Here is an 18,119-nt window from a genome sequence, read left to right as displayed (position 1 = left end):
ACTGAAAATAACTGGATGTTCCTGAATGAAGATGGGTAGGATAGGATAGGATAGGATAGGATAGGATAGGATAGGATAGGATAGGATAGGATAGGATAGGATAGGATAGGATAGGGGAGGGGAGGGGAAGGGAAGGGAAGGGAAGGGAAGGGAAGGGAAGGGAAGGGAAGGGAAGGGAAGGGAAGAGAAGAGAAGAGAAGAGAAGAGAAGAGAAGAGAAGAGAAGAGAAGAGAAGAGAAGAGAAGAGAAGAGGAGGGAGGGGAGGGAAAAGAGGAAGAGAGGAGAGGAGAGAAGGGAAGGGAAAGGGGGAGAGAAGAATAGAAGAGAAGGGAAGGGAAGGGAAGAGAAGGGAAGAGAAGAGAAGAGAAGAGAAGAGAAGAGAAGAGAAGAGAAGAGAAGAGAAGAGAAGAGAAGAGAAGAGGACATTTAATTATTTATTTCCTTTCGATGAGGAGCTCAAAGCAACAAACAGCACTCAAACCTTCTGCTTTTCTCCACAACAACCTTGTGAGGTAGGTTGGCCTGGAAGAGAACATTGGGCCTTCCTGCTGCTAATTTAACCCCTTAACTACTACACTCCATTGGCTCTCTTTTAAGACTTTTTAGTATTGTGTACCCTCCAAATCAGTGAGGCCTGATCTAAAAGTCAAATACAGGCAGTCCTCAACTTACAACCATTTGTTTAGTGACCGTTCAAAGTTATAACGGCACTGAATCTGCTCAGATCTATTCAGATTCCATCCATCCAGATCTATTCAACCTATTTTCCAAAGCACCTGAAGACGAGGCAACAAACAACAGATGGAAACTAAGCAAGGAGAGAATGAACCTAGAATTAAAGAGATATTTCCTGACAGGACAGTTAATTAATGGAATGACTTATGGATTGTTGGAATGACTTGTAGGTTGTTGGAAGTTGTGGATGCTCCTTCCCTGGAGATGATGGAGAAGAAGAGAGGAGAGGAGAGAAGTGAAGCAGAGTTGGAAGGGACCTTGGGGGTCTTCTAACCCAACCCCCTGCTTAGGCAGGAAACCCGATACCATTTCAGACAAAGGATTTGATTTGGATTGATTTGAGAGTTGAAATCCACCAGTCTTAAAGTGGGCAGGGTTGGGAAATAGTCCTGCAGGTATTTCCAGCCCTTTGATGGGGACCACATCAAGCAGATGGAAATAGCCTTGTAGCTTCAAACTATTTCAGGTAGCAAACTTGATTTTTGTCTAACAGAGAGCTATTCAACAGGTCTTGCAGGAATGCACACCTGAAAGCACATAACCAAATGCAACTGTAGGAGTGTTGCCAGTCTGGGCATGTCCAGACTATTCATTTATTAGCGTGGGTACCAATCACAGCCTAATTGTTGGATTTTGTGTTCAGCATCCTAGGCCTTCTATGAACAACATCTGCAGAAGGGAGGGTCCAACATCACAACCACAACCCACACAACTGATATTTCGGCTCTTTTTTTTTAAAATGTTCATTCACTGCACACCTTCATGGCTGCTGTGCCCACTTTTGGACTCTGAATAATAGCAATAGCACTTAGACTTATATACCGCTTCACGGTGCTTTGCAGCCCTCTCTAGGCGGTTTACAGAGTCAGCCTATTTATCCCAACATTCTGGTTCCTCATTTTACTGACCTGGGAAAGGATGGGAAGCTGAATCAACCTTGAGCCTGGTGAGAATCGAACTATGAAACTTCAGGCAGCCGGCAGGCAGTAGAAGTAGCCTGCGGTACTGCATTCTAACCACTGCACCACCGTAGCTCATGATCATAGCACACTGAAGATAATCGACCCACTGTATAGATAGTTCTCAACTTATGACCATGGTTGGGAGCCGAATTTCGTTGCTAACTAAGGCAGTTATTGAATCACAACCAAGGCATCATTAAAAACAAGCAAGGGGAAAGACCTTTTTGTCACAACTGCTGAGCAAATCACTGCCATTCTTCCAATCATTTAAGTGAATACTTTTTTTTAATTGTTTTAAATGTTTTAACCTGTAAAAATGAAGTGTTTTAATACTGTGTATGACCAGCCATACACTAAATAAATAGTGAATACAGTTTCCCCCATTGATTTTGCTTGTCAAAGGTTTGCTGGGAAGGTCACAAATGGCAGTTACATAACTCTGGGATACTGCAATTCTCATAAATAGATACCGGTAGCCAAGCACCTTAATTTTGAACAGGTGCTCAGGGGAATGCTGCCACAGTCGTTAAGTGCAAGTCATTTTTTTTTTCAGCGCCATTCTAACTTCAGACAGTCACTAAATGAATGATTGGAAATTGAGAACTTCATGAAACCTGTCAGGATAACAAGTGCTCTACAACAGGGGTCTCCACAACCTTGACAACTTTAAGACTTGTGGACTTCAACTCCCAGAATTCCTCAGCCAGTAAAGCTGGCTGAGGAATTCTGGGAATTGAAGTCCACAAGTCTTAAAGTTGCCAAGGTTGAAGACCCCTACTCTAGAAGGTAGATATCACATTCTGAATTATCTTGAAATGTCAACAAAGAAGCTGAAAATAAGTGAATGTTTATTTATTTATTTATTTAATGGTTTGATTTATATGCCGCCCTTCTCCGGAGACTCAGGGCAGCTTACAATGCGTTAAGCAATAGCCTTCATACTTTTGGTATATACCTGCTTAGTAGGGCTTTTGCCTCCCCCCCTCTAAGCGGTGTTCTTTTTATACAAAGTCATCTTATTGCCCTCACAATCCGGGTCCTCATTTTATCTACCTCAAAAGGATGGAAGGCTGAGTCAACCTTGAGCCTGGTGAGATTTGAACTTGCAGTAATTGCAGGCAGCTGGCAGCTAAGTGCTACTTAACAGCACTTTAGTCCGCTGCGCCACCAAGGGTCCTGTTCCAGAATGGAGAGAAATGCAAATCCTTCTTTGAGGAATCCAATGGGCAGAGAAAAGTAGTTTGGTAATAGTAGAAATCTAGACAGTATACTAAAAAGTAGAGACATCACCCTGCCAACAAAACAGGGGCGGGTTTCAAAATCCATCGCTACCGGTTTGCTCGTGGACGCACACATGCTCACGCGCACGAGCAACACTTCTGTGTATGCACAGAATCTCTGGGCGGGTGGGCAAAGCTTCCCACCCCACCACTACTGGTTCGCCTGATCCGGGACAAACTGGTAGCAACCCACCACTGCAACAAAAGTGCGTATAGTCAAGGCTATGGTTTTCCCTGTTGCAATATATGGCTGTGAAAGTTGGACCATAAGAGAGGCTGAGCGCCAAAGAATTGAGGCCTTTGAACTATGGTGCTGGAGAAGACTCCCTTGGACTGCAAGGCGATCAAACCGGTCAGTCCTAGAGGAGATCCACCCTGGCTGCTCTTTAGAAGGCCAGAGCCTGAAGATGAAACTAAAATATTTTGGCCACTTAATGAGAAGGAAGGACTCACTGGAGAAGAGCCTAATGCTTGGAAGGACTGAGGACAAAAGAAGAAGGGGACGATAGAGAATGAGGTGGCTGGATGGAGTCACTGAAGCAGTAGGCGTGAGCTTAAATGGACTCCAGAGGATGATAGAGGACAGGAAAGCTGGAGGAACGTTGTCCATGGGGTCGCGATGGGTCGGACACGACTTTGTAACTAACAACAGCAACAAAATAGTAGAAATGAAAAAGATCTAAAACTAGGAACCAATTGAGAATAGAGGGTTGGACTAGAAGACCTCCAAGGTCCCTTGCAACTCTTATTTTTCTATACAGCTAGTCCTCGACTTACAACAGTTTGTTTAGTAACTGTTCAAAGTTACCCGTTTAACATTTTTATTTGAGTTATGAAATATTATAAGATACAAAATGCAAAAGTAAATAGGAAAACAGTAGGGAGGAAGAGGGAGAAGAGAAGTGAGGGAGGATAAGAAAAGAAAAAGAAGCATTGACTTCCGACTCTCCCTGTTGCAGTAAAATAAAGCATTAACACCAAATCACAACTTTTTGCTTTTTCATAATAATATGAACAAGCAATTTCTATAAAGATCTATCAGTCTAATTGGTAAAACCCAAAGTCAGCATTTCATTCTTTTCCACATCAAGCATGAAGTTCAGAAGTGGTTTCCATGTGGAAACAAAAGTACTTCTCTTCTTTTCTTTAATCAAAGTAGTCAGTCTTGCCATTTCTGCCAATTCAACCTGCAGCCATTCATCCATAGTAACGATCGAAGTGTCCTTCCATTTTTGTGCATACAATAGTCTTGCTGTTATCAACATATATAGCAGTGATGACTAACCTTTCTGCCATCACGTGGGGAGGGTGAAAATGGCTTTCCCCCCCCCATCCCCCTGGAGGACCTCCGGAGGCCAGAAACAGCCCATTTCCCAACTTCCAGTGGGACCGGAAGGCCCCAAAATCAGCTGGCCGGTGCACGCATGTGCACTGGAGCTGAGCTACAGCAATGCTCGTGTGCCCACTGATACGTCTCTGTGTGCCACCTGTGGTAACCGTGCCATAGGTTTGCCATCACGGATATATAGGGTTAAAGTTCCAATTTTTTTCTCCAGTTCTTTTTCCATTAGGCCCTGACCATTCAAAGTTACAATGTCTCTGAAATATGTGACTTATAACCATTTTTCACAGGTATGACCTTTGCAGCATTCCCATGATCAAAATTCAGATGCTTGGCAACTGGCTCCTGTTTATGACCATTATGGTGTCCCAGGATCCTGGGATCCTCTTTTGCGACCTTCTGACAAGCAGTGTCAATGGGGAATCCAGATTCACTTAACAGTTGGGTTACTTAACTTATCAACTGCGGTGTTTCGCTTAACAACTGTGGCAAAGAAAGGTCGCAAAACAGGGTAAAACTCACAAATGTCTCAGTTAACAACAGAAATGTTTGGGCTCCATTGTGGTCATAAGCTGAGGATTACCTGCATTTTACTGACTCTGTGATTCTGCAAAAAAATTTTTTTTAATGACCAATGTCCCTTCTGGAACGCAGCCACTGAATGAAGGTAATCAATCGCGGGAAATAATTGTGCAATTTGTTTCTGTGGTGGCCTGATTGCATCTCCCATACTATGCCAAAGGTTGGGCACCACAAAGAACCACAAAGGCCAGCTGGAACAAATGCAGAGAAGTAGAAGCACATCTAGAGCAGATTCGCAGCATTTTAAATAGCATCTTCAGAGCCCTCCAACCATGTTTAGGCCAAAGCAGGGGTGAAATGCTCCCAGTTCGGACCGGATCGCCCAATCTGGTAGTGATGGAGGCGGGTGGTTCGGAGAACCGGTAGCAAAAATCCCTGCCCCCCCCCCCATGCCCAGCTGAGCCGCACAATCATCAGAGGCTTTTTCTTTTAATTTTTAAAAGCATTTTTTCTACAATCTCTTCAGCTGAAAAAAATGCTTTTAAAAGTAAAAAAAAAAGCCTCTGATGATCGTGCGGCTCAGCTGGGATCGTCAAAGGGATCGTCAGCTGATGATCCCAGCTGAGTTGCCTAATCAGCAGAGGCTTTTTTTTCTTTTAAATGCCTCTGATGATCCCAGCTGAGTTGCCTGATCGGCAGAGGCTTTTAAAAGAAAAAAAGCCTCTGCCGATCAGGTAACTCAGCTGGGATCGTCAGAGCCTTTTGAAAGCATTTTTTTACAACCTCTTCACCAAAGAGATTGTAGAAAAAAATGGTTTTAAAAGAAAAAAAATTGGCCACGCCCACCAGTCACATTACCCCACTACCATCAAGCCACGCCCACAGAACCGGTAGTAACAAATTTTAGATTTCACCACTGGAATTTCACCACCATAACAGCAATGTGGAGAGAGGCTTTACAGATAGTCCTCATCTTATGACCAAAACTGAGCCCAAAATTTCTGTTACTGAGAGGGACAGCTGTTTGCCCCATTCTTGCTACAATTGTTAAGTGAATCATTGCAGTTGTTAATAAAATAATTGTTTAGTGAACCTGGCCTCCCCATTGACTTTTGCTTGTCAGAAGGTTGCAAAAGGGATCACATGACCCCCCAGGGCCATTTCAATGGTCATAATTATGAACCAGTTTTGCCAACCGCCAATCACGGGTTTTGATCACGTGACTGTGGGGGATGCTGCAATGGTCATTAGTGTGAATTAAATCGTTATAAGCCACTTTTTCCAGTGCCCTTGTGACTTTGAACGGTCATTAACTGAATAGTTTTAACTAGAGGATTACCTGAATATCCCTGCACGGATGGCCCTGGGTGATGCTGGGAAGATTCTGGAGAGAAATCACCTGTGTGGGTGTGAAGGTATGGCACAATTTATCTCGAGAGGGAAAAAAGACAAAGATGGAGAGCAGGGACAGGAGATGATAGCCAAATAGTTGGATCCATCCAAGCTGTTTTCTGTACAGCCATAGTTTGCCACTGATTTTCTCTTGTTCTCTTGGATCACAGCCCAACCCACCTTTGTGGCATTTCCTGGTGGTCCCTCATCCAATACTAATCCAGTCCAAATTGTTTTGCATGTAAGGCCAAAACAAGGGTTCTTTCTCCCACTTCCTCTCCTCCAGATGTAGCCACCTGCAGAGAAACCCTGCAACCCAAACCTTCCTTTGATAAATGACTGCCCTCCTTTGGAAGAAAACAGAGAGCTCGAGCAAGAAAGCCAAGCCAAATGATGTCCCAAAGGTACTGAAAAAGCATCTTTGGGACAACTATGACCTGGATGACTGAGAATCTCTACAGACCCCGAAGCCAAAAGGCTTATCCAACAGAGCAGAATAACACCTCGCCTCTGTTCTATGCTCAAAAGAGATCCTAGCAAGCCTTTCCCCCAAATTAGGAAATGGAATTCTTTCTTCCAACGCGGTGCAAACTGTGATTTATGAACCGAGCGAACGCGGAGAATCATAACGCCCTAAACTGGGAAAGACAAATTAATTTTGCAAATTAATATTTCGATGGAAAAACTTTCAACATGCAAAAGAACAGGAAACCCACTTAAGAGCCTCCCACCCCTCGTCCCCCCAACGCTGCCCTTACTCCCGATCAGACTCGCACGTCCCGGGGGTTCAGGATGGAGCTCCCAATCACCTACTACCCTTAGCGGCCGGGGATGATGAGCAGTGTAACTCCTCACCTCCAGAGAGCGCCTGGCGAGCGGTGGGAGAGAGGAGAGAAGCTTTCAAGGAAAAGGAAGGTCGGATTAGCTGAATTAAGCCGAGCGAAGTCGTTCGGAGCGGGCGGGGGGCAGCTCGGTCCGGGGGCGCCTCGTATATTCCGGTTGCATCTTTTGCCAAGAGATGCCGGGAAGGGAGTGGGGGGGAGGGCGGGGGCGGGAGGGCAACCGGGTTTGAAAGTCGCCAGTGATGAGACCGACATCCAGCTCCCCAAACTGGCTAAAATCGCGCTCTGCACATGCTCGGAGGCAGAAGGCAGCTGCTTTCTGCACGGTCCTCGGCCCGGCCACCGCCGCATACGCACCTGCAATCCACCGCGGACCGTCCGATTTCTCTGCAAAGATCGCAACTCTGTCCCAAGTTGCTTCCCGGCAAGCGCTGCCTTCTCTCTTTAGCTGGTCAGCTCCCCGCCCAACTGTTGAAGTTCCGTTCAGGACAAGCTACCCTCCCTTCCCCGGCATTGGTGGAGTAGAGGCCGTATCGCGCATTGACCCACTTCTCTCGCCCATGGATCAGCCACGCTGGCTCGGGGGCCGGTTTCTGGCTCGGTCCGCATTGACAAGAAAATTGGATTAATATTTCATATTCTCAGGGTAACCCAGCTAGAACGGAGGCGGCCACTAGGGGGCAACAAGCCCGTCAGGGGTCTCAATAAAGAAGAATATTTGTAGCTCCGCATTGAAATGAAGGGTCCCTGATGCTCCCTGATTTTGGTTGTTGTTTTGCAGACGTTTCCCTACCCAAACTAAGTAGCACCATCAGTGCGAGTAAGGAATGGGGTTTGCTCTCAATTTATATTCTAGTGGCTTGCGTGGTCAGTGTTGGTAGGAATGCTTTTTTATTTGGGGGGGGGTCTTTGGTTGTGTCAGAAGACATGAATTTTTTTTAATTTCACAACATATGGACAGACTTAACCACACTTTTGATTGGGAAACTAACAGTAACAGAGTTGGAAGGTACCTTGGAGATCATCTAGTCCAACCCCCTGCTCACACCAAGAGACCTATTATACTAGGGATTTGAACCGCCAAACTGTCAACCTTTCTGATCAACAAGATCAGTGTCTTCACCACTGAGCCACCTAGTCAGGTTTAAACTGTGACCATCCTAGAACAAACCAAGTCCAAAAATGCTAGAAAATTCCGGGAAACCTCGCAATCTGACAAATTGTCCATCAATGGACAAAAAGACATAAACAACATCTACATACTGTGCAAAAGAGACAAAAAGGAATGAAAAGACTGAAATACCTTCCCACCCGCAATCAAACATAGACATTAACACGAAGATTATCATCACACCAACAATCAAGAAGCAAACAATATCCTAATCTGACAGGAACTGTCAATAAACAGTTATAATAAATAAATAATAAACAGCCCAAACAAAGAATGCCCACCCCCGAAGATCACTCACACCAACAGTGACAAAGCAAGCGACTAGAATATAAATTGAGAGCAAACCTCATTCCCCACTAGCCTTGATAATGTTACCTAGTTTGGTAATAAAATGTCTACAAGGAAACAACCAAGCTTAGAGAGCACTGAGGATCTCTTGAGGTCGGGGTCTCATTTTTGCCATCTTTACAACATTTCTGTCTGGTACGCTAGTTTGAGCCATGGCATGGAGCACTTCCTGATGATGTCAGGATTTGAATGTGGATCTCTCCATCTTTCCTCCTCCTGTCTTCCAGTCTAGTGCAATTTCTCACTGCAGTAATAAGTATAGGGTTAATGGGTAAAAGAGAGAGACCTTATTAAAACTCTTTAAAGAGGGTATTTTTGGGGGGAGTTATCTTGTGTTTTTTTTTAAATTCTATCTTTTTGTTCAGTCAATTCTGGGATGCTGGAAGATGCTGATGAAATGGGGGGGGGAGATTTCTTATCATGAACCGACCAACAGCCCAGAGGCACTTTGGACTACAAATCCTCCATAAAAGTAATAAAATAAGAGTAAAGGTAATACTGTCATGCCAATTAATGTCTTCTGGCTTTGCAGATGGTGGTAGATATAATACCACTGCTTTTCTTGCACAGAAAACCAACCTTGTAAAGAGTGGAAGTATTGTTTAGAGAGGACAAAACATAAGAGTTTTACTAGGCACTTCCTGGGCCTGTTGAATTTAACAGCAGGAATCCACAAGTTTTTTAAAGGTGTGGGTCACTTTCCTGCCCCTTGCCACTATTAAAACCTACAGTACAATCTGGAAATTAGGGGACAGATATTGTGGCAGATATTTCATTCCCCAAATGAGGTAATATTATTGTGATATTACCAAGTTTGGTCAATAAAACGTCTGCAAGAAAACAACCAAGCTCAGAGAGCACCATGGACACCTCATTTCAACTCTCAGTTACAAATATTCTCCTTTACAGGTAGTCCTTGACTTACGACCACAATTGTGCCTAAAATTTATGTTGTTAAGTGAGAAATTTGTTCAGTCAGTTTTGCCCCATTTTACAAGTTTTCTTGCCACATTTTTTTTTTAAATTTGATTTATATGCCGCCCTTCTCCGGAGACTCAGGGCGGCTTACAGTGCTTTAAGCAATAGCCTTCATACTTTTGTATATTTTATACAAAGTCAGCTTATTGCCCCCACAAACTGGGTCCTCAATTTACCCACCTTAGAAAGGATGGAAGGATGAGTCAACCTTGAGCCTGGCGAGATTCGAACTTACTTTAATTGCAGACAGCTGGTGTTAAATTACAGTGTCTTGTCTGCAGAGCTATCCAGGCTCATTTGTTAAGCAATCATTTGTTAAGTGAATCACTGCAGTTGTTAGATTAGTAACACGGTTGTTAAGTGAATCTGGTTTCTCCATTGACTTTGTATGTCAGAAGGTCACAAAAAGGGGATCAAATGACCTTGGGACTCTGCAATGTCAAAAATATGGATCAGTTGTCAAACATCTGAATTTAAGTCACATGACCATGGGGATGCTGCAATGGTCATAAGTGTGAAAAATGGTCATAAGTCACTTTTTTCAGTGCTGTTGTAACTTCAAATAACTATTGTAAGTGGAGGACTACCTGTACTGGTAACCTGGAAATTTTTTTGTGGCCACAAGTAAACTTTAGAAGACCACAGTGCCTTTGTGAGCAAAACTTACATCATTCTCCAATAGTAAAACTTCCAGGCCAGTCTGACCCTGCTCCTTAATTTAGATGCGGAATAGCATTTTTTGCTCCAGCACTTGGAAACATTTGGACCTCTGTGCCTTTACAAGTAGTTCTTGACTTACAACCATTTATTTAGTGGCATGGTCCTCACAGTTACGTCCACTGCCGTGTCCCCACAGTCACATGATCCCGATCCAGGTGCTTAGCAATCAGCTTGCCTTTATGACAGTTTGAGTGTCCCGAGATCACGAAGTCAATGTGAAGGAAAGGTTGCAATGACGTCATGTGATGTCTTGATTAACAACTGCACAACTTAATGAATTTTCCGGTCCCAATTTTGGTTGTATGTTGAGGGCAACCTAGCAGCCATTCACCCTAGGACCATGATGGGGAACCTATGGCACACATGCCACAGGTGGCATGTGGAGTGAGGCGTTGCCCTTGCTCAGCTCCACCGTGCATGCGTACATCGGTCAGCTGATTTTCAGCTGGCCCTGCCTCCCCCTCCCAGGAGTCTCCACGCGGCCCGTTTTGGATGCCAGGTAAGTACAGGGCTTGCACAGAGGCTGTGGGAGGGCATTTCTGGCCTCTGGAGGGCCTCCGGGGGGGGGGTGAGGAAGGATGTTTTCACCCTCCCCAGCCTCCAGGAAAGCTTCTGGAACCTGGCGTGGGCGAAAAACGGGCCTTCCAGGCCCACCGGAAGTCAGGAAACGGGCCGTTTCTGGTCTCTGGAGGGCCTCCGGGTGGGGTGGGGGCGGCCGTTTTCGGCCTCTGGAGGCTTTAGGTAGGTCTGCTAGGCCCAAAATGGGGCATGGGGGCATGTCGTGAGCGCATGCACGGGGGGGCATTGAATTATGGGTGTGGACATGTGCGCAACCCCCATGCACTCCCCCCCCACTTTTGGCACACAATGGCAAAATGATTAGCCATCACTGCCCTAAAAGGATGGAGTCTATAATGGCAGAGGGCCAAAAGAACAGGTTCCTAATTCAGCCATGCTGAATAGTGACATGTAGCTACAACTGGAAGGAGGCTACATGCAATGCACAATGAAAAGGAGATCATTCAGGTCTGCTCTTTGGACGTGGCCTTGCATAAGATTATTTGCACAAGATCCAATCTTGCTGATCCAGCAGTAAATTAACTGATTGGAGGTCACTGATGCCCAGTTCAGTGGAATTTACATTATTTGGTTTTCCTTCCTTCCTTTCTTTCCTTCTTCCTTCCTTCCTTCTTTCCTTCCTTCGTTCAAACACTATTGAACTCTGATGAAAAACTAATTAAGAAGGTATATAACTTTTTACTGAATTTTAAAATGGAAAATGAACAAATAAAAGATACAATGGTGGTACAATGGGAAACTTTTTTTGGCTATAACATATAACTAGAGAAATGGCAAAACCTATGGGAAAGAAACTATAAATTAACAATGGCAACCTCTTATAAAGAAAATTTGTATAAAATGTTTTACAGTTGGCATTTACCACCTGCTAGGTTAGTGAAAATGTTTAAAAATATGTCTAGCAAATGTTGGAAATGTAACCAAAAAACAGGCATATTTTATCAAATGTGGTGGACTTACATCAAAGCAAAAAAAATTTGGGCAAAGATAGACAGGTGGCTAGAAAAGATGATAGGGAAACATGTAGATTTTAAACCTGAAATATTTTTATTAGGTATAACATCAGAAAAAATTGATTAAGAAAAGTATATACTTAATATTACATGTCTTAACAGCAGCAAGGATTATATTCGCACAATACTGGAAAAATGAAGATATACCATGAGATGAAGAGATAGGAAGATATTAGATTATGCAGAAATAAATAGATTGACATTGAAAATTAAACAGAAAGAAGATGTAGAATATTATCAGACATGGAATCTATTTTACCAATGGTTGGAAAAAAGGGGTGGAGTGGAGATTAAGAATGTAAATTTATATTGTTAAGCAAATTAAATATCCAGACAACGCAATGTTTATTAAGCAATAAGAAATGTATTTAATAGAAAATCAATTAAAAAAAAGATTTTCTCTGCCTGTGTCTTTTTCTCAGCCCGAGATTTTAACAGGATAACAACACAGTTCGAGGCTGCATTAACAGAGGGATAGAATCAAGATCACATGAAGTGCTAATACCACTTTATAATGCTTTGGTAAGGCCACACTTATAATGCTGCATCCAATTTTGGCCGCTATGATATAAAAATGATGTTAAGACTATGGAAAGAATGCAGAGAGCAGCAATAAAGATGATTAGGGGATTGGAGGCTAAAATATATGAAGAACAGTTGCAGGAACTGGGTATGACTAGTCTAGTGAAGAGAAAGACCAGGGGAGACATGATAGCAGTTTTTCCAATATCTCAGGGGTTGCCACAAAGAGGGAGTCAAGCTATTCTCCAAAGCACCTGAGGGTAAAACAAGAAGCAATGGGTGGAAACTAATCAAGGAGAGAAGCAACCTAGAACTAAGGAGAAATTTGCTGACAGTTAGAACAATGAATCAGTGGAACAACTTGCCTCCAGAAATTGTAAATTGTCCAACACTGGAAGTTTTAAATAAGAGATGGGATAACCATTTGGCTGAAGTGGTATAGGGTTTCTTGCCCAAGCAGAGGGTTGGATTAGAAGACCTCCATGGTCCCTTCCAATTCTGTTATTCTATTCTATTCAATTGTTCACATAACAGTTCCTTTTATCTTGCACACTGTTATCATCGGTTCTAACCGGAGATCTGATGAAGGCATACAGTTGCACGCATTCGGATATCTGTGTCTGCATCCTGCATAATTAAAGCAGGAGAGGAAAAGAGATAGGAGAGCCTCTGGGCTCTGTCCTTCCTGAACATTATTAATACAAGTCACTGAGATGAAAGCAGGGTTAGGCCAGAAACCACGAGTAAGTTATGATTCTGGGTGAAATTTGCAATGAAGTGAAGGGTGTGTTTTCTTAGGTACTTGCTTCCCTTCAGTGAATGTCAAGGTTAAACAAACAAAAAAAAAAAAGTCTGACTGCTTTTTTGACCAAAGATATGTTTATTTAGTTTGGACATAATGTACTGTGCGACTCCTGTAATTCTGGGTGTACACCTTGAAATTGGTTCAGTGTGTTGGGCAACTCAGCCATTACAAACTATAGCATGGTGTGAATGTGATCACAGAGTAGATCCCATGCCAGGTAAAATCTACTAGGATGAAATCTGTCCCCCCCCCACCTCGTGGAATATGCACCAAGAGTAAAAAAATCATTTATTTTTTGGAAGAAGGAGTCTATACTTCTGAACATGCCCTCGATCCCGTATTCCCCTTTGGTAAACAGGTTATGTTTCATTTCAAAACTCATCGAAAAAAATATATAAAAATACAGAACGTGAAAGCTTCTGTTGCCTGCTTTTTTTTATCATCCTAACTGGATTTTAGTCATCTTTTTCTACCTTTTCCCCCAGCAAAATTTGGGGAAAGTTGGGTCTAAACCAGGAGTGTCCAATATTGGCAATGCTAAAATTTGTGGACTTCCAACTCCCAGAAATCATATGCTGGCTAGAGAATTCTGGGAGTTGAAGTCCACAGGTCTTAAAGTTGCCAAAGTTGGACACCTGTGGTCTAAACTTTGCAATCCAATTGATATTCCATCATCCTTATTGATGGATTAAGCATTAATAAAGGTTTCAACATAGCAGAAGAGGGAACCACAGTTTTTCATAAGCCAAGTGGCCTTGAAAGAACCACAAGAAGTTGCAGTCCAACTTAAAAATGACCACAGGTGTTGTTCTGGACATTTCTGCACTGCTGTGAATCAGACAAGACTGTAATCCAGAGGTCTTCAAACTTGGCAGCTTTAAGACTTGTGAACTTCAACTCCCAGAATTCTCCAGCCAGCTCTGGAATTCTGGGAGTTGAAGTTCACAAGTCTTAAAGCTGCCAAGTTTGAAGACCTCTGCTGTAATCCATGAAAATCTGTGCAATAATAAAACGGCTCATTTTTACAAGGCGCCACACGCACATAGCTGCTTTTGTGGTGGATAGATTGGGCGATAAACTTTGAGCTGATCTGTTGGAGGCCAAAGGCATTTCCACGTTAGGAAAGTAGTTTATGTGGAGGGAACAAGTTAACCCTTGTTCAAGTCTTCATGACTGCACAAGACCTTGGAATTAGATCTCTGTATTGATTCAGTTTGAGCAAAGAGAAAGCACAAATATATCACATGCTAAAGGTGCACTATTTTCCATAACAAGTGCAGTAAATTTAATAAATGTACATTAAAAATTTTGCTAGTGGTTATGGTGCACTGAAGGTGTTTGAGCATTACATCGGTTGAGAGAAAGGAGGCAATGAACATACAGGTAATCCTTGACTTACAACCATCTGTTTAGTGACCATTCGAAGTTACCAATTGGGCTGAAAAAAGTGCCTTATGGCCATTTTTTACACCTATAACTGACAAGCAAAATCAATGGGGAAGCCAGATTCACTTAACTTAATCGTGTTACTAACTCGACAACTGCAGTGATTCATTTAACAACGGTGGCAAGAAAGGCCGTAAAATGGGGCAAAACTCACTTAGCAACTGCCTTGTTTAGCAATAGAAATTTTGGGGTGAGTTATGATCATAAGAATTATCTGTACTGGACGTTTTGAGAATGTCATTTAGCAGATGGTTTAGCAAAATTTAGAATGGTCTGTGAAAAAATGAGAAAAAGGATAAAGAAACATATGAAAAGTTCCTGCAAATACCTATAACACAAAAAAATCCTGAAGATCAATTGGCATTTTCCATTAACCCTTTTCTCTTTTCTCTTTCTTTTCCTAGAACCTTTTTGTTTTATTTAGACTTACCTGTTTAAAGTCTTTAGATGGGCATGAAAAATGATTCTATAAATTTTTTAAAAAGTGGGAGGTTTCAAAGCAAACAGACTCAAGCTTCTTTTAAAACAGGAGGCAGAAGTGGGAGACTAAATATATGAAGAATGTATCTTCTGAAATTAATATAAATGTAATGAAGGTCAGTAAAAATGGCCAGATATAAATGGCCTCATTTGCTCTGACCACATTAGTAGACCAAATTATCTGACCAAATTAGTGGACCAGAGGAATGCTGTTGATATAATTTACTTGGACTTTAGTAAAGCATTTGATAAAGTAGACCATAAACTACCACTAGATAAAGTAGAAAAATGTGGGTTAGACAGCATCACCACCACATGGATTCGTAATTGGCTGACCAACCGCACTCAACGTGTAGTCCTCAATGGAACTGCATCTACATAGAGGGACGTATACAGTGGAGTATCCCCAGGGCTCTGTTTTAGGTCCAGTGCTCTTCAACATCTTCATCAATGATTTGGACAAGGGGAAGGATGGGGAACTCATCAAATTTGCAGATGACACCAAGCTGGCAGGAATAGCCAACACTCTAGAAGATAGGCTCAAGATACAGAAGGATCTTGACAGATTTGAACATTGGGCGCTATCTAACAAAATGAAATTCAAGAGTGAAAAAAGTAATATTCTACATTTAGAGAAGAAAAACAAAATGCACAGGTACCGTGTATGTGGTACCTTGCTCAATAGTAGTGACTGTGGGAAGGATCTTGGAGTCCTAGTGGACAACCATTTAGATATGAGCTTGCAGTGTACAGCAGCTGCCAAAAAGCCAACACAGTTCTAGGCTGCATAAACAGAGGAATAGAGTCAAGATCACATGAAGTGTTAATATCACTTTATAAGGCCTTGGTAAGGCCACACTTGGAATATTACATTCAGTTTTGGTTGCCACGATGTAAAAAAGATGAGGAGACTCTAGAAAGAGTGCAGAGAAGGGCAACAAAGCTGATTAGGGGACTGGAGGCTAAAACATATGAAGAACGGTTGCAGGAACTGGGTATGTCTAGTTTAATGAAGAGAAGGACTAGGGGAGACATGATAGCAGTGTTCAAATATCTCAGGGGTTGCCACAAAGAAGGAGTCAAACTATTCTTCAAAGGTAGAGGGTAGAGCAAGAAGCAATGGGTGGAAACTAATCAAGGAGAGAAGCAATTTAGAACTAAGGAGAAATTTCCTGACAGAACAATTAATAAGTGGAACAACTTGCCTGCAGAAGTTGTGAATGCCCCAACACTGGAAACTTTTAAGATGTTGGATAACCATTTGTCTGAAGTGTTATAGGGTTTCCTGTCTAAGCAGGGGGTTGGACTAGAAGACCTCCAAGGTCCCTTCCAACTCTATTCTATTTTATTCTATTCATTATTAGATAGTCTTGGACTTACGACCAAATTGAACACAAAATTTTTCTTGTTAAATGAGGAAGTTGTCAAGTGAGTGCAGTATTGCAGACTAATTCTGCTGACTGCCAGCAGTTCAGTTTTCACCGGCTCAAGGTTGACTCAGCCTTCCATCCTTCCGAGCTCGGTAAAATGAGAACCTGATTGTTTGGGGGCAGTATGCTGACTCTATAAACTGCTTAGAGAGGACTGTAAAGCACTATGAAGCAGTACATAAGTGCTATTGCTATAAGCTGGTATTATTAGTTATATGCAAACTTTTCTAAGTTTGGCCTTTCTCACACACTGCCTGGAAAAGTTTTTTTTAAGTTACTAGTCCTTAGCATAGTGTTCTTTGAAAAAAAAACATTCTAATTTCCACGAAAGGAAGAATTATTTCACTATAATCAGATGGAACATTTCTAAAGCAGCTACAGATAATTAAACATGCCAAAACTACAGACAAATAAATTGCATTTTTCTCCAAAATGTTGTGATTTAATTAGCGTAGAACTGATTGATGTTCAGACTTAATTATCATGACTTGCAAGAAAGGAATGCTGGTGGTATGCACTAATAAGAGAAGGCAGATCTGGATGGATGATTCCTAGAATTTTTTTCAAAAGAGAAAAAGATAAACCAGTGTAACGACCTTGTAATTTCATGAGAATTTAATTTCAAGCTTGTCCTCCCTCCGCCTTGCAATATCCTAGTGGGACCTACCCTGTTTCCCCCAAAATAAGACATCCCCTGATAATAAGCCCAATCGGGCTTTTGAGCACATGGCAATAAGGCCAAGCGCTTATTTCAGGGTTCAAAAAAATATAAGACAGGGTCTTATTTTTGGGGAAACACGGTATGACTAAAACGGGTGTAATCATACAGTGAATCTCACAGTTGCAGTGACTTCAATCCAGTTATTTCTACCTATACTTCCCCATCACGCCGCCTTTATATATTTTGGAGCCCACCAATGGAATTTTCAGCATTATTCATGAAATTTGAAGCATTTCCAGGAGATCCAGAGCACAGAAATAAGGACAAAAGCCATACATTTTTGTACAATAAAAGTTTAATGACTTTTATAAAAATGTGCTATCTGGCACCAAGTAATGAATCCACAAATTATTAACATATTTACAAGTAGGAAGCCAGTAAGATCAAACGAAAATATATTTATATATTTATATATATCTATATATATAATATTTATATAGACAGAATAGGTATGCAAATTAAAAAAAACATCCATCCACTGGGCAGCTAGGAAAGAGGGTGGGGAAGGGGGGAATCTATCCATCCATGTCCATACATTTCCGTCGTTTGTGTTAAAACACAAAACCCCAGGCAAGCTGCCTTTGCTGCTAGAGAAGATTAAATAGCTTAACCCACTCTGGTATAAATTTTTTTTTGTATTATCTATTTTTTTTCTTGTTTTCTTTTTACATATATGTACACAGGAAAAAAAAATCCCACATATAAAGAAAAATGAGTAACAAAACATTAAGCTTTACAAGTTGGTAAGGAGTTAGGAAAGAGAGGGAGGGAGGGAAGGAGAGAGAAGAGAGAGGGAGAAAGGGAGAGCCCAAATTCAGGGATTTATTAAAG

General features: G+C 42.1%; 1 protein-coding gene across 3 annotated transcripts in view; it reads right to left on the bottom strand.

Annotated features, from left to right (window-relative positions):
- HSD3B7 (hydroxy-delta-5-steroid dehydrogenase, 3 beta- and steroid delta-isomerase 7) overlaps positions 1-7,702 on the bottom strand; it is a 69,747-nt gene extending 62,045 nt beyond the window's left edge. For 2 of the 3 annotated variants that reach the window (XM_034419828.3, XM_034419833.3), the window contains exon 1: positions 7,433-7,702. The gene's annotated coding sequence lies outside the window, so the exon portion shown is untranslated. Of the gene's footprint in view, positions 1-7,088; positions 7,222-7,432 lie in introns of those variants that run through there. The other variant, XM_087893849.1, reaches the window with a different exon arrangement.
- Between the last annotated feature and the right edge of the window lie 10,417 nt (positions 7,703-18,119).

Source organism: Pantherophis guttatus, chromosome 4 (genome assembly GCF_059756535.1).
Source record: "Pantherophis guttatus breed Tessera chromosome 4, ASM5975653v1, whole genome shotgun sequence".
NCBI classification, from domain to species: domain Eukaryota; kingdom Metazoa; phylum Chordata; class Lepidosauria; order Squamata; family Colubridae; genus Pantherophis; species Pantherophis guttatus.
Note: the sequence above shows the minus strand (reverse complement) of the source record. Positions and strands in the feature narration are given on the sequence as shown.